The sequence below is a fragment of the Nycticebus coucang genome, chromosome 2 (assembly GCF_027406575.1).
Source record: "Nycticebus coucang isolate mNycCou1 chromosome 2, mNycCou1.pri, whole genome shotgun sequence".
In the NCBI taxonomy this organism is placed as follows: domain Eukaryota; kingdom Metazoa; phylum Chordata; class Mammalia; order Primates; family Lorisidae; genus Nycticebus; species Nycticebus coucang.
In genome coordinates this window covers 32,953,796-32,975,695 of record NC_069781.1, presented here as the reverse complement: position 1 = coordinate 32,975,695, position 21,900 = coordinate 32,953,796, and the positions used below count along the sequence as shown (strand labels likewise).

The 21,900-nt window shown below is 42.4% G+C and overlaps 1 protein-coding gene across 1 annotated transcript in view; it reads right to left on the bottom strand.

Annotated features, from left to right (window-relative positions):
- The window catches only part of ABCA1 (ATP binding cassette subfamily A member 1), a 134,016-nt gene extending 112,571 nt beyond the window's left edge, over window positions 1–21,445 (bottom strand). The window contains exon 1 of the mRNA XM_053567077.1: window positions 21,131–21,445. The gene's annotated coding sequence lies outside the window, so the exon portion shown is untranslated. The remainder of the gene's footprint in view (window positions 1–21,130) is intronic.
- Between the last annotated feature and the right edge of the window lie 455 nt (window positions 21,446–21,900).

Genomic DNA, 21,900 nt, shown 5'->3' with positions numbered 1-21,900 from the left:
TAGTGCCTCCCTGGAAGACTTTTTGCCATGCTGGAGCAAAAAGGGTTTGCACAAACGGGATACATTTTATGGTTGCCAGAGGCCCACCCAAGAGCTGTACTTATTTCACACTGGAATAGCCCCAAGTAGTTACACTAAAGTTAAAGCTGAGGAGGGGGCAGAGAATGACAAGTAGAAGAAGGGAGGATTCTAGGTCAAGGTGGGGCTCTGCTGACACGTGGGGGTCATGATCCCTCTGTAGAAACCAGAAACTAGCTTGACTTATACAATGGCTCGGTGCACCCCTGTGGCCTCTGGTAGAGTAGGTGCGAGGTGAGACACGGGGCATGAGAAACAAATAGAAGGAGCTAAGAATTAGTAACCACAAAACGAGTTCTCAACTAAAAACCTGTGAGTTCATATGAGATCTCACAGGGGAGACCACACTCCGGCAGGACAGTACCCCACAAGGACTTGGACTTAAAATTTCTAGGGAAAAAAAAAAAAAGAGAGATTTGGAGGGAGTTTGCAGTGTTAGAGAAGAAGGTATGACCTCCCATATGTCTTCTAATTCATTCATTTGCAACTCAATAAATCAGGAATTCCTCCGAAATAGTCAAGCATTAGGACCTATTTTTCTTTATCATTTGCTCAGAAAACCTCTTAACGACACGGGGACCCTGAAAGTTTCTCACTCCAGAAAGAGGCAAAGTTAAACCATCACCATATCAGTTGGGTTAAAGGTTGACAACTGGCATCTCAGCATTGACAGCTACAACAGCACTGTGAAATATGCTTGTAATCCCAAATTGTTCTGTCGGTGGCTTAGGATAGCATTTGCCTTCCAGAAACACTGAAATAAATAATTAGCTAGATTTTTCATATACAACAGCCGCTTTTCAGGGATCCCTTAGCTGACTCAGAAACTACATGAATACTTTCAGATCCCCAAAGTAACACCAAGGAAGCTGGAATTAAAAAAGGAAAACTAGCAGGAAGAGCCCAGACATGAAGCCCCAGACCCACACACATGCACGCAGAATATCAATTATAGAAAGAGGGTGGCAATGCCTACTTTGTATGATGGTCTAAGGGTTAAATGAGATAATATAGCATAAACATTTTCCCAACACAGTGTGTCGCAATGGATGGATGAGTCGCCTGCTTCCCACATATTTTTCTTCACCCTATCAGTACCTTCTAACAAGGAAATGGCTATGTCCTGGCCAAAAAAAAAAAACATTGCATTATTTCTAGAAAATCCACTGTGGGTTTCTGGAAAGGTAGGAGGGGAAAAGCAGGAAGGATGAAATCTGAATAGCCCAGTGTTAGACTATCTGGGGCCAAACTCAAGAGCAGAATTGCCTCTTCTAATCCCTGAATGGAGAAGCTCAGAGGAAGAGAAGACAGACCTCCACACAACATTCATGAGAAGAGAAGGGAAGAGAAGGGCCAGGAGGAGATTTCTTGGAGAATATTTTATTAAAAGTAGAGTTTCTGGGACTGCAAAATGGGTTCTGACCCAGGGGCCCTCCAGGAAACACAGAGGGAGGGTCAGCAAGGAGCAGCAGCAGAGCAGCCGTAGAAAGGGCTACGTTGTCTTCAGTGGTGCAAACAGGCAAGCTTCCTGCCCAAGTCCCTCCCACCGGCAATGCCATCACCTTGGCCTCCTGAGCAATTGCTCCCCCCATCTCAAAACACAATGATCAATGATGGGAGCAATTCCGTCCAAACAGGAAGGTTTAGCAATGCCCAAGCCCTTCTGCTCAGGTAACTGAAAGCAAAGGGACATTTCCACATTAGTTTTCCAAGGAAGTGAACAAACAAACCAAATTCCCTCTCCCCCACCCCACGTAAAAAAAGCCAGTACTGTGTACTCGTTTCTCAATGTTTCAGAGCGTAACACACTTCTGCCCTCATGCATATTTCCAGTTACTCGATGGAAAGGATCCCACGTCCAATCACTGCCAGTCAATAGGCCACTCTAATCTTTTTTTTTTTTTTTTTTTTTTTTTGTGATTTTTTGGCCGCGACTGGGTTTGAACCCGCCACCTCCGGCATATGGGACCGGTGCCCTACTCCCTGAGCCACAGGCACAGCCAGGCCATTCTAATCTTACTCCTGGATGACCACAACTGCCTCTTCTCTGGCCTCCCCGCCTCCAATTTTGTCCCTCTCCTCTCCACTCCCACAGAACACCCAAAGTAATTCAGTTAAACGAAATACCCAAATAGGCCAGTCTCCCACTTGAAATCTTCTGCCAGCTCCCCACCTCCCTGAGGATAGAGTCCAGTCCTTGCCCAGGTTTAGCTGGCCTCCCTGCTGGGACTCCAGCCTACCCTTTCACGACTCCCTGCCTAAGCAACGCCCCGGAGAAAAATTTACAGGTTCTGAGTGTCCTGCACTTGTCCCTTACCAGTGGGACTTCACTGGTATGTTCCTGGTCCTAAATCACTCCTCAACAGTAGGTGTCCACTTAGCTGTCTTGTCCTCAGGAGTCCTCTCCTGATCACCTCCCCTGCATGGCCACGTGCATTAGGAGCTCTTCCTAGGTGCTCCAGGACAGCCTCTGTTTTCTGGGTTTCTCCCATCTTATGCATCAGGGCAGGACCATTCCTAGTATGTAAAACTGTTCCAGTTTATAGTAAGTACTCAGGGGAAATTTGCTTAATTAATTAACTGGAGATAGGCATAAGAAATAGGATGTCAGAATTCAAAGGTGGTGGCTCTCCTTGGCCTGTGGTAACTGATTTCTCAAGCTTGATTAACTGATTCAAACAAACTGTCCCCAGAGAGGGAGCTCTGTGTTCAGCAGGCATCTACTACATATCCCAGAGGGCCACAAAACACTGCTGAGCTTCCCAGCTGACTCCCAGGGCATCCTGGAAAATGCAATTGAATCTAAGTTCACTTTCCACAAACACGGGGTTTAGCTGAGGACTGAGCAGCCCTCCCAGGGCCAGCAGGCCATGAAATCGGCTTTCTGCCAATCCTCATGCTGGGGTGTCATCATTTCTCACCCAGGTGAACTACCCTTTGCCAAAATCTGATATTCTCCACATCCCAACCTTGTTTCTTACAGTATGAGTGGAAGTAACTGCTCCAATCTCTACCCAATTTTTCTTAGAAATGTTCACTTCCAATGCCACTGATACTTTAAAGTTATTAATATCTGTAGAATACAACAGACTGCTAAAATATAAACTTCCCAAACAAAAATGCTGCACATCACTACTTGCAGAAAAATGCAAATTATAAACACAATAAGCTATCACTAAGCACCCATTCAATTAAAAAATGCTGGTGGGTACATGAGGCCACTGGAACTCAACACATTGATTGTGGGAGTGTAAAATGGAAGAGCCACTTTAGAAAAAAGCAATTTCTGGTGAAGTTATACATACACTTAAGGAGGTGGCTCCGTCATTAAAGGAGAGTATATGTCTACACAAAGACCTTTATAGAAGCCTTAAATAAAATAACCCAAAACTAAAAACTACCTAAATGTACATCAGCAGGTGAATAAGTTAAATGGAATACTACTTAGCAATAAAAAGGAGCAAACTACTGCTACGTGCTACAAAAACAGATGAATCTCAAAAACCATATACTACATGAGTGATAATAAGACAGATACAAAAGACTACAAACTGTATGATTCCATTCACATGACATTCTGGAAAAGACGACACAAAACGGATACAAATCAGTGTGGTCACGGGTGGGAGAGAGGACAGACTGCAAAGCAGAACAGAAATATTCTGTATCACGGCAGTTACACACAGGGACACATCTGTCAAAACTCATCAAAACGTACTTTTTTTTGAATTTGAATTTTTACTGTATGTAAATTATACATCGATAAATCTGACATATACTAAAAAATCTGCTTTCTATTATAATAAACAACATATACCACAGGTCAAATCATGCCTTGGAAGCCCTAAGAGCTGCATAATAGTAGACCGATCCTGTGTGATCCCCTCGGATGGGAATAGTAAGCAGACAGCCATCACCACTCATTAACTGCACGAGCAAGAAGTACAGAGTTAACTCTGCGAGGCTCCCGGTAGGAGCGATGTTAATTAAGGGCTTATCATTCAGGCCCTTTCAGACCCTAGAGACTCAGCAGTGAACAGAAGCAAAGTCCCTGTGTTCGAGGGACATCTATTCCAACAGAGGTGGAAAACAGACAAATGGCAGTGGTTTGCTAAAACGGTGGCTGGCAGGACCAAGGAAGAATAAAGCAGAGTAGGGGACAGAGAGTAACAGGAGGGAAATCAATCCTTTCTGAACAAGCATCTTTAGGACAGTGAAGTGAGAGCATGGACCATATGCTACCCACAACGGGCTCACTTAAATGACAGCTGGGATTATAAATTCTTTTCACTTTTCCCTAAACCAAAAACTGGAATGCTAGGCAGGCTCAATAATGCTGGCAAAAAAAACAAGGTGGAGGGAAATATATAGGTGTTCACAAGAAGCTACTGGAAAGGGGAAAATAACAGCCCTACTCAGCACCTAGCACCTGCCCCCCCACTTCCTCTCCAAAACACTGTGCCCTTTTGAAACTGACATGCACATTTCAAAGAGAGATGAGAAAACAGAACCATAAAGAAGAAAAGGAAGAAGAAGGAAGACATGTCAAAAAGACAAGATAGGAGGATTTTTTTTTTCTTTCTCCCTTTGGTTCAGTGAAAAGAAAAACAGGAACTCGCTCCCGTGACAGCCCTCTACCCGTCTGCAGCATTAAATCTGTCTACGGAAATGTAGTGAGGAAACACAGCACGCATGTTTGCATGGCTACCAGAAACTGTTCTCCAGCAAGGAAAGGCCAGGGCAGTCTTTTTCCTTCCTGCAAGAACATTGACAGCTAGTGAGCTTTCGGGCTGTGGCTCCCAACTAAGGGCAAGAGTCAGCCCATGTGCCTTAGCCAGGGCATGTTCCAGAAGAGGATGGTTTCCATGTCGGGACCACACAAGATGTCACTCACTGGGACAGAGACGTTGGCCTCTCTGGGCAGGAAAGGTGAGCCTTTCTCAAGGCCATGTTCCATCTGATTCTTGTATTAGTAAATAGAGTCCCATGGGCTTTTGGAGACCCACTCCCACCATACCCCTACTGCAATTTAGATAAGCTGAGACCTCCCAAAAGCAAATGACTTACTTAGAGTAAGAGCTGGCTCCTAGGTTTCTAACATAATAACTTTTTCAACAACAGTCATATGCCCCTCCACACTAACCTATTTCTCCTCCAATTCTGTTTATTCTTCTGAGTGCATTTCTCGTATGAGTACTATCTAATGAATTCACATACCCAGAATGTGCAATCAGCAACTAACTTTCCTCCTTCAAAAACAGTGGTTATAGAACAGCTATGTCCCTAAACTAAATAAGTATGTGTGTGTGTGTGTGTGTGTGTGTGTTTTCTGCTTTGTTGGACAAATTTCCAGTTACCAGAAGTGAGATGGAAGTCAAAATTGCCAATAACAGTGATTAGTATCTCTCTTGATGAAGTTGTTTCTAAAAGTCTTTTCCTTACTTGAGGTATAATGGACAAAAAAATCTATATATATATATATATAGATAGATAGATAAATTATATAGAGAGAGAGACAGAGAGATTTACAGTACCTTATGTCTTATTTCACTAAATAGCCAGTAAACTACAAAGCAGGAGGTAGACTTAACTATATATCAGGAATGAACTGAAAATGTTTTGGTGCTAAGGCTCAACGGATTGCCTACTCATGAGATGTTGATGCAAAATCAAGAATCACAGATGTGACTCATGGGCCTCATCTCCAGAGAAATGTGCAGGGTCCTGCGATGTTAGGGTATACAGCGGTATGCAATGTGTAACCCCAACAGAGCGTGCTTGCTTTGGAAAGTTTTGCTCTCCAACTGCGTCTCTTTGAGTTTGTGCCTCTGGATTAGTTGTTACAGTGAGGGATGAAGGAAAAGCTAACGAGGTTACTAAAGGACAGGAGATCTGGGTGCACCCATGACTAAAGACAGCACATGGCTGTTCTGAGAGTGGGAGGGGATTTTGAGTCAACCTGTGATTTCTCCCAGGCTGACCCCATCAGCTTACTTAAGCTTGAAGCTAATTTGACTGACTCAGTTGAACTTTTTTGGCTTCCAGATGCTACTGGGCTCTCTAGACTTAAAAGTATACTTGCTAGTGTTCCCCAAATTGCACCCCCTCTGACTCCCCAGTCATCCTGTAGCCTACAATCCCAGTGAAATTGCCCGTAGTCAGAGACCCACAAAAGGCTTATGAGCTAATACTCAAGACACCCTGAAGCTGTCCTCTGACTTACACTGTAACATTTTGATACTCAAATTTGAGAACACAAAAGGGTGTAAGAAATCCTCCAAGGTAAAAGTCAAGGATGCAATGAAGTCATTCTATCATTTTAAAATATTTCTGTCATTCTAAAAGAGGCTCCGCTATCACACCACTCATTTAAAAATATACAGATCCTGGCCAGGTGGGGTGGCTCTCGCCTATAATCCCAGCACTTCGAAGGCTGAGGTGGGTTGATCGCCTGAGCTCACAAGTCCAAGACCAGCCCGAACCAGAGCAAGACCTTGTCTCTAAAAAAATAGCCAGTGTGGTGGCGGGCGCCTGTAGTCTCAGCTACTTGGGAGGCTGAGGCAAGAGAATCACTTAAGCCCAGGAGTTGGAGGTTGCTGTGAGTTATGACCCCACAGCACTCTACCAAGGGTGACAAAGTATGACTCTTGTCTCAAAAATAAATAAATAGATAAAAATAAAAATATGTAGATCCATTAGATTTTATCACTTCCAACCATCTGTAACTTGGGGGTAGTGTTTTACAAGGTTATATGTATCATACATTCTTCATTGTTAGAAATAGTATAATTATAGTATATTATAATTATAGTATAGTATAATTATAATCTAATATAAAAGATAGATAATTATAATAATAATTATTATAATCTAATATATAATATAGATAACTGCACATCCCTCTTTCACCCTGGAACACATATCCACTTTCATAGATAAAACTATTTGCTAGTAGTTAATTTTTAAAATGAGAGCTATGAAATGAATACATTGAAAAAAAAAAATGAAAGAAGTCTCTGAATTCTATACAAATCTGTAATGAGCCTTCAAGAAACACAATTCTGACTCGGCGCCTGTAGAACAAGTGGTTACAGCACCAGCCACATACACTGAGGTCAGCGGGTTTGAATCCAGCCTGGGCCAGCTAAACAACAATGACAACTACAACAAACAATAGCCAGGCATTATGGGGGGTGCCTGTAGTCCCAGCTATTTGGGAGGCTGAGGCAAGAGAATTGCTTAAGCCCAAGAGTTTGAGGCTGCTATGAGCTATGACAACACGGTACTCTACCAAAGGGGATGTGAGACACTGTCTCAAAAAAAAAAAAAGAAACACAATTCTTCATGTTGTCAACAATTCTATTTAAAAAGAATATCCTAAAGGTTTAAATCTGTTTCTATCACATCACTGATACTTGGACAACCAAAGATTCTATTTATCACCCGTAACACTTCAGTCGCTACCAACTAAATGGTCTCAGGACTTTTAAAACTCTCAACAGCCAGGACTTCTGCAAGTAGATCTGTCCTGTACCCAAGTCTTTGTTCCACTACTGTAGAATCATGGAGAAATTCTAACAAAATATGAGAGATGGCCCCCCGTCCCCTGCTGATTCCGCTAAGCAAATACAGAGCAACCTACAAAAGAAGACTTAGGCAAACAATACAACCATTTGCGTTTTTCCTGCTAGGGGGTATAAAGCACAGAGGAAAAAGAACCTTGCCCGTAGACAACAAATCAACCTGCTAGAGGGGAAAAAAAATCAAATCTTTCCAACCGCAATCATAATGCCAGGATATAAGGAACCTGAATCAATTCACAAACACCCTGAGCTACAAAAACACAAAAGCAAGCAGGGCTATAAAAGCAACCTCGCCACAGTCCCACCGGAGTCAGCTCCTCTTTCCACACTGTCACCTTCTCACAAGTCTTCAGTCCCTGGCTTAGTTTTCCCCTGCAGTCCCATTTCCTCCAGCCTCTATGTCGATTACCTATGGGAAATATGGGCCTTATAATTCCTCCATCTTTTTAGCTCTACCTACAGTCCCCTCCTGTGTACCAAGTAATCAGGCAGACCCTGCTAAACTGTAAGCTCTGCACAGTAAGCTACTATGTCTCCACAGCTCCTATTCTCTACCACAGTAAGCCCAGGTGCTCCACAAACATTTGTAGAATGAAGGCCTCTGAAGTAAAATAAAACCTCAGCTATTATTAAAGAAAAGGTAGTTAATGCAGATTCACTAAAGTAACAAATCAGAAATGTCACCACAAGTAAAGGTTCAGGTAGGCCAAAACCAGGATAAAATTTCCACCTGTACTCACAGAAACACAAATTCAAGTGGGAGTGCATTTAATCTGATTTTCTTAAAAGCCTCTCTGATTTGTTAGGAAGGACATTCATTAATTTCATGTGAGCAAGCAAGAATCTGCAAGGAGGCCCTTGTAAACATGCCAGCTCACAAGGACACCTTCCCCAGAGGCTTGACCCCAAATACAAGACTGCAGCATTGGTCAGGAACCCTGAACTCTGAAACTCATAGGCTCAAATCACAAACTCACCCAAAGAAGCCTATCAATGCCTGGATACAATGTTTCCACCTTAACACTTTATTCCCTTTACTTTTGCCGAAGCAAGATATCCAATCTCCAGGCTCTTGCCCAGACCAAGTTCAGAGAGTAAGTGAGCGACACCAGCAGCCTTCTCCAGAAGGTCCTTTCACCAGCCAGCTCAAAGCAGTTGTATGTCATGTGTCTAAGACACCTCTGATTCTGCAGCCCAGAAAAGGCCAATTATATAGGTAAGTGAGAATTGAATCAGGGTTCCAGGGCAAACCTTATAACTTAACTCCTTTAGAACAACCAAAACAAACCACTTTGCTGGCGGCCTCACTAAACTAAGAGAAGAGGAATAAGATCACAATTTAAATTCACATACTTGTGATTCTGAAACATAAAAACTTAAGGGTGGTTAGCCTTTTTTTTAAGATTGGCAAACTGAACATCATTTAAGGTATGAGAGGATTCAAACAAAGGAAATAGATCTGTTATTATTCTAATATTATCAAGATTCTGAATATTCCTTATAGAAAATGCTCATGTTGTTAAGATTTTCCCCAATCAAATACTTTGTATGCCTAACAAAAAAGTACTCAAGGAAAAATGAGACTAAAGTTTTGGGTGCCATTTCTGCTAGCCTCCTTTTTGCAAACATAATTGATACAATCCAATCCCCTTAAGCAATAATGTGCTAAGTGTCTACAACAGGTGAGAGCCACCATCCCCTAAGGAGCTTTCCAAATGGAACTATCTGTAGGGAGAGAATGCTCTGCTCCTCTCTGCAAGCTCTAGGGACACATCCACTCCTCTTATGTGGAAGGCACTAGAAGCAAGAGTCAGACAACTCTCCATTGGCTCCGCAGAGGGCAAAACCACGCTGTGATCATGTGAAATGTGACTGGAGTTGTAAACTGGAAAATGGCACTAGTTTCACTAAATTTGCAAATCCTGCCACAAGTCTGAGAACTGAATAAACAATACTTGACCAAAGGCTTTACCTTGAACTCAAGGTCCTCACTATTATACAATTAATATAATCATTCAAATAACAGTTAAAAAAAATCTGCCTTGAATCACAATTAATTTTAACTAGCCAAAATTAGCATCAATGTTTTATACTTTTGCATAAAAAAAGTCTTTAGGAAGCCCTCAACATTCAGGATTTCTGTACAGATGACCTTATGATTCAAACTCACAAGCAAAAATCAATTTTTATTAGTGAGGAAAAACCTTCCAGTTGAAAAACCCTTTAAGATCCAAGTTGGATCAACAGACAGAATAAATAAATGAGGCTAGTCCAATATTTAAGGATCCAGTGTCCATTTCAAGCCGAAAAAAATAGACTTTTATAGAAGCAAATTCTTTTTTCTCTCCTTTAAAAGAGCACCGTACCGGCGGCGCCTGTGGCTCAAAAGAGTAGGGTGCTGGCCCTATATGCCAGAGGTGGCGGGTTCAAACCCAGCCCCGGCCAAAAACTGCAAAAAAAGCAAATAAATAGTAGAGCACTGTAAAGATTACCCTAAATTCTAATACAGTAGAAAAAAGCCTCAACTAGAGAAGCAAGAAACTAAAATTTTAATTTCCAGTTAAGACAGCAGCTGGAGAATAAATTTTGGCCAGCTATTCTACCTCAGTGGGCTACAGAAGAAACAAGTCGTAACGATGAAGAAGCTGGACTAGATGACTTTCTAAGTCTAAGAAACCTGTATGGGGCTTGGGAATCGGGTAGCCACAGAAAATACATCCAAAAGAATGTGAGAAACTGTAACACTAGAACCCAACATTAAAAATATGCTGCTATTCATCACACATTGCTGGTAAGGGTGCAAATTAATACACTTTGGCAATTAATATGAAAGCGTTGTAGGAGGAAAGAAAGAAGCATTCCTTGAAGGTTCTAGAAAAGGTAGCATGAGAAATTCAGCCAGGTGAAAAAAGCCCAAACTCCCAAACTTGGGGGTCAGAAAGACTTGAGTTTGAACCCCTAATTCTGCCATTACCCAAGTGTGGGAACCACAAACAAGTTATTTAACCTGTCTCTGCCAGGTGCATCATCTGAAAAATAGGGCTAATAACAGTCAACCTCCACATTTGGAAAAGTTAGATAAGATGAATTTAAGCGGTATTCAAGGATTTGGGGAGATGGACAGGCATAGTATTAAACACTGAATAACATAATGAGAACTTTCTTTGTTCTTTTCAGCACTTTTTTAGCCTTTATACAATTTTTATTACATTAAGGAGAAAGTGTTTAGTCTTTGACACCTCTTTACAAACTTGTGAATTTCCCTTTTTAACAGAGTGAGAGCAAGTCTGAGACAGCTAGGGCCTTTAGGAAGCAATAGTTAGACCGTAACAAATATAAATTTATTTTCATTCTAATTACCTTTAAAATCACCTTCGGTTTATGATAACTGATATTGGTTTTCAATGTATAGGACTAAAAGGTTAAGTTTTAAAAATATACTGAGGTTTGGGCGGCGCCTGTGGCTCAAGGAGTAGGGCGCCGGTCCCATATGCCGGAGGTGGCGGGTTCAAACCCAGCCCCGGCCAAAAAAAAACACACACAAAAAAAATAAAATAATGGCCAAAAATATACTGAGGATTACAAAAACGTTTAAGTCAATTTAAGTGATCGGAGCCAGCTGAATTGCTGCCTGAGTCTCGGGGTTCTGGTGAAGACTAAATGAGGTAACGCATTACACAGGGATGTCCTCACTCCTGCTAGGCTCCCTTACCTGTGGTCTGTCTGATAGGTAAAATTTCAGCAGGTGAGGAACATGACTAGAGGGCACAGTGTAAACAAAAGCAAATATGGAAGACAATTTAATATCCTAGGACCATGAGGAGCCAAATAATAACAGCAAGGCAGTTCTTAAAGTAGAAGTCAGAGAAAGATGAAAATCTGTGTAGAGGCAGATCCATTTAACAGCTGCTGAACCATCTCATGTGCCAATCACTCTGGTGAGAAAAGCAGGTATAGTTTCATCAAGTATACCTCTTCTAATCCAGGACAAAGTTGTCAAAATAGGTCACTGTCTTTTATTTTTCAAAGAGCCTTGAATGCCAAGCAAAAGAGATTTTTTTTTTTATTGTTGGGGATTCATTGAGGGTACAAGAAACCAGGTTATACTGCTTGCATTTGTTAGGTAAAGTCCCTCTTACACTAGTGTCTTGCCTCCAAAAGGTGTGTCACACACGGAGACCCCCACACCCCCTTTTCCTCTCTCTGATCTTCCTTTTCCCACCACCCCCCTTTCCACTCTCTACTCTTCCTTTCCCCCACCCTCCTCCCTTCTCTCTCTCTCTGCTCTCCCCTTCCCCTGCCCTCCACCAGGTACTAGGTCATTAATTGTCCTCATATCAAAATTAAGTTCATAGGATTCATGCTTCTCCATTCTTACGATGCTTTACTAAGAATAATGTGTTCCTCTTCCATCCAGGTTAATACAAAGGATGTAAAGTCTCCATCTTTTTATGGATAAATGGTATTCCATGGCATACATATACCGCAGCTTGTTAATCCATTCCTGGATTGATGGGCATTTCGGCTGTTTCTACATTTCAGCGATTGTAAATTGAGCTGCGATAAACAGTCTAGTGCAAGTGTCCTTATGATAAAAGGATTTTTTTCCTTCTGGGTAGATGCCCAGTAATGGGATTGCAGGATCAACTGGGAGGTCTAGCTTGAGTTCTTCGAGGGTTCTCCATACTTCCTTCCAAAAAGATTGAACTAGTTTGCAGTCCCACCAGCAGTGTAAAAGTGTTCCTTTTTCTCCACATCCACACGAGCATCTGCAGTTTTGAGATTTTGTGATGTGGGCCATTCTCGCTGGGGTAGCAAAAGAGATCATTAATGATGGCTGCTCCTGAAAGTCCTCTGACATTTGTTCAGTACCTTGTATGATACGTCACATGGCACATGGTGCTTATCTGCTGAACAAATGAATTTCAGTTTAATAGCACTGTGTACGTATTAGCAGATTTAATTTTGAAATATATATTAAAATATATTTTGTTGTTGTTGTAAATATTGTATCTTCCTCTACCGTCTCTCTCACAGTACTAGAGGTCAGCCTAACCCCAGCTAAAGTAAAACTAAAGTAAATCCTGCCATCTCCACCACAAGCCCTGCATTTGGAAGTGGAGGCAAGTCGGCCTGTGAGTTATTAGATCTGGGCCTTCACTTCCTCCACCTCTCCAGGGAAAGCTTCTGCTTGCATCAGTGTTGCCTTTATGTCAATCTTGAATCATCTAAATGCCAGATCCAAACGATTTCAAGCTACCATCCCTCGAGGACTTGCTTCTTCAAGAAAATAAGCTTGTTTTGATTCTTGGCAAAACCAATTATTCCCAACCTGGCATCCTGTAAGAATTTTGCAAAGCAAGAATATGGCAGAAATATGACACCCAAACATGTTCTCAGAAGCAACTCCTCCTCCCAAATCATGATCTGAAACCTATTGCTCCCTTTTCCCCTTTCTTCTTTCTTCCTCCCAGTCCTAATGTGTTATGCTCTCTGCAACAGCAAATTTGGGACGATGCTTTAGAAAGCTTTATGTCTACCCCCAAGGGTCTTCCAAGATATCTTAGAATATCCTTATGAGGTCCAGTCCAACTCTCTTCACAGGATGGGCACTGGTATTCTTTTCTTGGGGGATGAATGAATCCTAGATGTTTATTAGCTTTTCTTTTGATCACATATTGGCTCCAGAGGATTCCACAATAAGAATCAAAATCTATATCCAAAATGGAGATCTTTAGGATGGAGAATTCAAATTAACTTTATTTCAAAGAGATTTTCTAAATGGTGAGACCAAGACAAGAACAGTGTCTCACTTAATCATGTTTGTTCTATTTGAAAGTTATTGAATTAAATCAAACCTCCTTCCTTCTCATTTCAAAGGAGAATCCCATTCTGGTACAAGTCTTTGTCCACCCAAGGAAGATTAAATAGGAAATTCCCATAGCTTTCTCTTCTCTACCTTCCTCTCCTCCCAGCGTTTTCCTTTCTTCCATCATCACTCTTATCAGGAAGGCTCTGTTTCCCCCTTGCCCCTCAAAATCCCTCTCTGGATGTTTCCCCCTTGCCCCTCAAAATCCACTGTGGTCTATCACACTGATGCTCAACACATCCTTCAGACCATATCTCTGGGTGGCTTTAATCAAAATATCACCCTTTCTCCTAAACACAGACCTGGAATTAGAGGACATAAAAGCTTGAAGGGCTCTTTACAAGGCACATAGTTTCATTTCTTAGACCAACAACCTAAACTCACAAAAGCATAATGACTCTTCTCAGTGGGTTTGTGGACATTCATGAGCATCCTGTAATTATATGTAAAATTTGGATTACATGAGCCCATTTTTTTTTTTTTTTGAGACAGAGTCTTACTTTGCTGCCCTCAGTAGAGTGTTGTGGCATCACAGCTCACAGCAACCTCAGACTCTTGGGTTTATGTGATTCTCTTGCCTCAGCCTCCTAAGTAGCTGGGACTACAGGCGCCCTCCACAACACCCAGCTATTTTTAGAGACCAGGTCTAGCTCTGGCTCAGGCTAGTCTCGAACCTGTGAACTCACGTAGTTCACCCACCTCAGCCTCCCAGAGTATTAGGATTACAGGCATGAACCACCGTGCCCAGCCTGGTTTTCAATGTATTCTCAAAGAAGTCAACGAGTCTCACCCCAAAAATAATAATCACTGATAATTATATGTATACATGAGAATATGAACTAAAATCTAATTGTTCCAAGCCTGAATCATAATATAAATTAGTGATTTATTGTAAGAGTAGAACCTAATTCAATAATTGCTATTGTCATCATCTATTTTTTTGCATGTCTGGTATATCAAGTAACCTGGGGTAAAAACAATTTGAAGTGGAAATAAACTAAAAATCAAAAGACTTGAAAATCACTGGAAACAGTGGCATGAAATGTATAGCACTATATGCCAATCGTTACGTCTATGTTATGTTACACATAACACAAATACCTCTTTCACAGACTAGGAAAAGGAGGAAAAATTTGGCAACTTGCCTAACGTCAAATATTCATTCCTTAGTGACAGGACCAGAATTCCACAATGTTAATTCAACTCTGATATTCATGTTGTTTTCATTAATATTTGTACCTATTGATGGGGTCCCCCCTCAGGTACAGGGTCTGCTAAGACCTGTGGAACTGGCAGCGACTGACTAAAGAAATGTAAGCTTAGAAAGGGTGGTAAAGAAAGAGACATGAGACACAGAACAGAATTCATGGTGGGAAATCAGGGCTCCATCGCCCATTTGTGGGATTCCAGCAATGGCCCAGAGTATTTGCACCACTCTGCTTTTACTGAAGTCTATTTGCCCAGATGGTAAGAGGAGGAAGGGAACAAAGATGCCACCAGTTTCTCTGAGTGAGCATATCAGCTCCTATTTCTTTTTTTTAGACAGAGTCTCACTTTATTGCCCTCGGTAGAGTGCCGTGGCATCACAGCTCACAGCAACCTCCAACACTTGAGCTTAAGTGATTCTCTTGCCTCAGCCTCCTGAGTAGTTGGGACTACAGATGCCCGCCACAACACCTGGCTATTTTTCTGTTGCAGTTTGGCCAGGTCTGAACCCGCCACCCTCAGTAAATGGGGCCGGCGCCCTACCCACTGAGCCACAGGCACTGCTCACCTATTGCTATTATTTAAGGGTTTGAGTAGCCTTGAGAAATCTGAAATCTGAGCCTTGTATGGGGAGAGCCTCCCGCTTGAGAACACACACATAGATTTCTAGGGGAGTGTTAAACTCCACTAGTTTACTGTGGAGTAAAATGCCACTGGCGTTAATATCTGAGGTGGGAGGTCAGAGGAAGAAATTTTCCTCCCATCACCAGCACAGAGGATCTTCCTCTGTGATAAGGGACATAAGCTCTTCTACCTATAACGCAGGGCTTGAGCTACTCCCCAGGCAAATGCAAATCTCCACAATGGGTATCTGCTTTGCCTGTTTACTGGACAGGAAACACCCAATTAATGTATCTGTCTAGGTCTTTGCCATAGTCTCTTCTATAGCCATTTTTCCTCACAGTGCTCACAGACCCAGCAGGGGTGTTTGTAAGCTGCATCTCCAACAGGCTAGAATTTCAGAAAAGGCAGGAAGCTTGCTAGCAATGGCTAGCTTAAATGTAAACTAGCTGACTTTTCTTTGTTCCGACTCACTCAGCTTACTTTCTAGTTTTCCTCTTTTTCGGGGGGTGCTTTCCCTTGCCCAGAACGGGGTCTTTGGGCCCCATTTTTCCTGTACCTGTATTTCAAAATGTTCTGATACTAATAAGTTCTATTTAGTTATTTAGGAAAAACTAAATAAATACTCTAAACGTAGCTTCAAAGCAGTCTTTTATAAATGAATGACCTACTAGAAAATCTCCCTAAATACCGGTTATCATAAACCACCTTGACTTCAAGACCAGCCAGATAAAATGCTTTATCTTCCAAGTGCTTCTTGGAAGTTCGCTTTTGCATAGAAAATACTGCAGATCTTTAAATAAACACCAAAACAAAACAAAAAAACAGATTCAATGCATATAAGGTTATTTTGTTTTTTAAAAGTGTTTAAATAATTTAATTCCTGAGTTACCTCATTCTTACCAATACAAATAAATTAGTGCACAGCTCAAAGTTGCCTTGAATTTGGAATGTCACAGACTAGAGCTTTTTCTCAAATCACAGCTGTCTCAAAAGCGGAAATGAAACTGGAAGAAACAGAATTGTTTGTTCCACAAAACATAATCTGGCCTAAATAACATAAGTATGCACTGAAAGTTCCAATCTATCATAAACCTAGTCTTAACTACAGTTATTTCTCACATAATTCTATTTCTAATACTTTTTCATGATTATCCCAGTTATCTTAAGTAGTGTTTTAGAAAACAAGAAGCAAACGTGACGTCTCCACACTCTTTCTGGGATTCGTTCAAGTGAGCATTTATTAAACCCCTTCTATATTAAAGGGGATGAATAAAGGCCTAGGGAGAATGAATCAAAGATCTCCCTCTAGAGAAATATATGCTCAATAGAAAGACAAATAAATGTTAATTGTAAAAAAAAAAAAAAATTAAATACATGTCATGAAGAGTGCTGTAATTCATCTTACAGGAATAAAAAGGAGATAATTATTTTTAACTAGTGTTGGGAGGGAGGAGCAGATCCACGAGAGCTTTGTGTGGAGGGTAACATTTAAATCATGTCTTAAAGTAGGTCTGCAAAAGCTAAAGAGTCTATTACCAATATTTTTTTCAAAATGGAAAAAGACAGATTTCAAACTATATTTTGTTTTAGGAAACAAATCTAATGCTCCTCCATTGTCAGGGAGCATCAGATTTGATTTCATTGCTTTAACAAAGCAAAGTTTATGATCTTAACAGAATGCAGGGTAAATGAAGGCCCTATCTGAAAACAATTTTACCTAAGACGCACATTCTCTGTTTTCATATATTTCAAAAATGCATCTCTCTATATAGGATTTAAATTCTTACCATGTATCATCTATGCAGACTACTTAGTCAAGGAACTGCTCAAATGAATGAGGGAAACACTTTCTGCCTTTTGCTAGGAGGCAAATTTTTGATAGTATAGTGAAATTTATACCCTGAGGTTGATAAACTCAGGAATGCCAAATTGCCTGGGATGCAACTTCAGCTCCACTATTTACAAATTCCATAACCATCTACCTGCTATCTTTACCTCAGTTTCCCCATCTATAAAGATAGTAACAGTGCCCATCTTATGTGGTTCTTGTGAGAATGAATTATTATATGTAAAATGCTTAAAACAATGTCCAGCATATGGTAAGTCAACAGTAAATGTAACTTTTTTCTAAGAGTGTATTTCTAATTTGCTACACCAATTAATAAGAAAAGCAGTTTTCATCCTACTTCACTTTCATAAGGCAGACATTGAAACTGTATTTAATTTTCAGAGAAATACACCTTAAGAAAAGGCTAAATTTGATTTCTAGACAGTCGCAGCAATAACAGAGAAATAGTTTATATCAAAAGGTCCATGACACAAGAATAGAACAGCCATGAATCATTACATTACAAACAACAAAAAATTCACCAAAGCTTGAATTCACAGTGAAAATAATATTTCTCTTCCCTTTTTCTTGTATTTTCACAGCCAAATGCTGTACTTTCATTTCATTTTCAGATCACACAGAGAACATTCAAGATCACATATCTACTCACAAATATCTGACTCGAGTCTCCAGTGTAGTTTTTATAATATAGTTTAAAGTATAGTCTTACTATACTTTAAGTATAGTTGACTTAAAGTCAACTTAAAGTATAGTCAACAATTTAGTTTTTGTTTAAAATCAAGAATATTTTAGGGCGGCGCCTGTGGCTCAGTGAGTAGGGCGCCGGTCCCATATGCCGGAGGTGGCGGGTTCAAACCCAGCCCCGGCCAAAAACCACAAAAAAAAAAAAAAAAAGAATATTTTAAAAATACAGTTGAGTAAATTTTGTCTGTTCTTTCCATGATGTTGCAATCTCTATGCAACCAAGGTCTCAACAAGCTAAAGACAATTTGGCTGGCCCACTCAAAGCAACATGAGAAATACAATACAGGCGGTAGATTACCATAAGGACTATAGCAGATATATATACAGAGCAGAGTGAACATCCTTGGAAAGTTCCCTGTCCACAGCAGTTGAAATGTACCACCTCATTGCTAAGTGTGAGCTTACTCTCTGGGTTCAAATCTCAGTTCTGCCATTTGCAAGATGTGTGGCCACGAAAAAAATTAGTTAACCTCCCAATTTCTTAATCTGTAAAATAGGGATAATAAATGAGTTTTCTGTGAAGATTAAATTAGTATTTGAAAAGCATTTAGAATAGTACTTGGCACATAGTGCTATGTAAGTATCCATTAAACATTACCATAGTTTTGGACACTCATGGTTATTTCCATATGCAGGTATAAAGATGGTCTTAATAGTAGGCTTTCTCCTAGCATAACTCAATAAAATTTAAAAGATCATTCTGAATGTTTGTTGGGCCACAGGTTGGACACCCCTGTTTTGAAATCTGATGCTGGAATAAATTATCACAAGCATGATAACTGTATCAGTTCTTTAGTATCTAGATAATAAATAAAACTGTATTTGAATTTAAGGGCATTACAGAAATGCAAAAACCACATGTAGTTTAGTATTTTCTAGAGAGCCAAAAGGTTGATAATTTAAAAGTCTAAAGCAGTGATTTTCAACCTGTATGCCACAGCACCCTGTGCCATGAGAGGATCTTAGATGTGCCATGAAAATTTTTCAAGAACATAATTTAAGTGTGCCATGGAAGTTTAATTACAGGTTAAAGTGTGCCTCATGAGATTAAAAAAGTTTGAAACACGCTGGTCTGAGGCAGTGTCCATTTAACTATTTTAGAAACGATCTTCTTGATTTGCAGTCACTAGGGATATACCCTGAGCATCCTGGTATATGGGTTGAAGATCCCCCCCCCCAAAAAAAAGTTAAACAGAAAAATATTCCAACTTCTCCCCACATCTAGTAAGTACTATAGAAGATAAGAAAAAGCTGAGTTGCAGAGTTTCATTCAATTTCATTTATTTTTAATAACATTGCATTGGGACCTCCTTCAGCAGAGTTTGAAAATAACCAAGCCCTGATTATACTTTTCCAAGCTAGATTCATGCACTGTTTCACAAGAACTAAAAAATGCTTAAATCACAATGCCAGGGTTCATTATATGGCTTTATTTAGACGTCAGTAGAAATACTTATAAGCGTTGAGATTCCAGATGTTTATCTGCAGAGGAGACAACACATCACAGGTGTCCACATCACAGTCAGATATGATGGGACACCAGGCGGGTGATTTTGGAGGGACTGGTGGATTACTCTGACAACAGCAGGAATTCTTGTCCCTTAAATGAACTATGCACATCATCAAAGCTGGAAACCCGCTCCCCTGGTCTGATTCTACTTGTTCTCAAGTAAATACTGATTGGCTCCGTATATCCAATGTTTTCCCCAAAAATCCCTATCATAAGTTAACGGTTTATGATTAATCATAAACCAAAAACGATTTATGATGGGAAAACTGGCCAACAACGAAAATTTTGTATGTAAAAATCATTACACTATCTGTAGAGGTTCTACTTGGGAATATTTTCCATGCTTCCACACTTTCTTTGATTTGGGAGAAGTTTCTCAAGAAATGAATGAACGGCAGAGAGCCTCCATTATTTTTGTGTAGGTATGAGAAAAACAGGCTGAAATCCGAAGGGGGAATGGGAAATTAAGTTCTTTCTCAGTTTGTGTTTAACTTTTGTTTGAAAAGATCAGCACCGGCCAACTCCCTAAGAATCTTTTCTAATGCAGCAATGGCCTAGGAGTCGGAAAACAAGTTAACCAAAGTCAGCCAGGAGGGCTTTCAACTGAACCCCCCAGGGTTCCTCCTAGGAGGCAACCACCAGATCTTCTCCAGATTCAGTCCGAACGGTAAGCGACGACGCCTTGTGGAGCCCGGACCCAGTCCCGCCACCAGGCCGATTCCGAGGTCACCCGGCCAGGAGGCGCTGCGGGCCGGTCTCCCGGGGCCACCCACAGCCCACGCCCCGCCCCCCTCCCGCGCTCCGGGCTGAGCCGGGCGCGGAGCTCCGAGTTCTGCACCGCCCGCCGGGGTTACTCTCGGTCATTCGGCTGCACCACCTCGCCCCAGCTTCCCCATCCGTGCCCAGCCTGAAGCTGCCCCAAGAGACGCACAGCAAAGGGCAAGAAGATGGGGGACGGAATTTGGGCACCCCAGCGCCCGGGTCTCCGCACGCTCTCCTAAGTCTTCTGTTTTTAAAAGAGCAAAAACTCGTCCCCAGACTACGTCGGGGTCACCAGCGCACGGAGACCGTAGGCAGGACCCCCAGGTGAAACAAAGCCCACCGAGAAATAGCACAACAGACCCCGTTGGGGAATCCTCCTACTCGAGTTTTTGGGGAACAAAGATGGGTCGCTCCAGTCCCAAGGCTCACGGAACCCATTCCCGGGTCAGAGCCCAACACAGACCAACTTCTTAAAAACGTAGTGGGGACTCTGGCATTTGTCCCGGTGGGCGCCCGCCGACCCGCCACCAGAGGGGTTTCCAGCCGGCTCGGGCGATTCCGAACAAAGGGAAGGGCTCCACGCTGTTCCTGCTACTCTCTCCACCCCGGCAGCAATCCCGGGAGCCCCCGACCCCACCGCGCCCGAGGTCTGCGTCCGGCTCTCCACGCCCAGAGATGCTTCCAGGGCTCCACAGCCGGGCGAGCCCCGAGCGCAGCAGCGCTGCGACCCAGGGTCGCCAGAGCTTCTCCAAGGACCTCCTCGCCCCATTTACACCTCCCCCGCCACGTTCATGCTGCAAGATGTGGGGATGTGGGGGTCCCGACCAAAGTGCAGGAAACGAGGCTTCCCAAACCTCCTCGACCCCGAGGCAAAACAACAACCAAGTCCCTGGAGAGCTTCTTACCTGATTTCCACTTTTATGTTTGCGTCTCTTTCCCCCCTTGACAAGTCCTTTCTCGAGAAGGGGAAAGGGAAAAGTGGGAGAAAAAAACAGGGAGCAAAGCGCGCCGAGAAATTAGCCCTGGCGGTGCGGGCCCTGCGGCGCCCCCTTGCCCTGCACACCCACGCCCGGGGAGAGGGGTGTCCGCCCGGCTCGCCAGGTCCCGGCCCTACTCAGTCTCCCTCGGAATTACGGGTTTTTTGCCGAGACTAGTTCCTTTTATAGATTCGGCTGCTCTGAGCGCAGGGGTTACTATCGGTCAGAGCCTGTTCTCTCCCTCCTCCCCCGCCCCCTCCCGGCCTCTGTTTATGTAGTTCAGTCACTCAGCAGAAAGCACGTGGAGCCGCGGCCCGCCCCTTAAACGGGCGACGTCCAGCCGCTCCCTCGGGACAGGGGACCGGGAGCTGGATGGGAGGAGGGCTGCGGCGGGGTCGCCGGGTCCTCCCCACTGGCCTCCGCCTCGGCCTGCCAGCCTGGGCCGAGCGGGAAACGCCCGGCTTGGGGCTGCGCCCGAGACTCCAGTTCCCGGCAGCCAAAGGCACTATGCAGAGCACTTTATCTAAACTCTGGTTTTCTGCAGTATTTTTTTTTTCCATTGTTAGTTTACTCAGTCGGAGAGATGGGGGAGAGTTTAAGACTGAAACCCTCAAGACGCCAGCTCTTTTTTGTCTTTCTTTCCTTTCAAAGGAAAGGGTGGGGGAGGGCGGACAGTCCCCTCCACAGCCTGCTGGTTT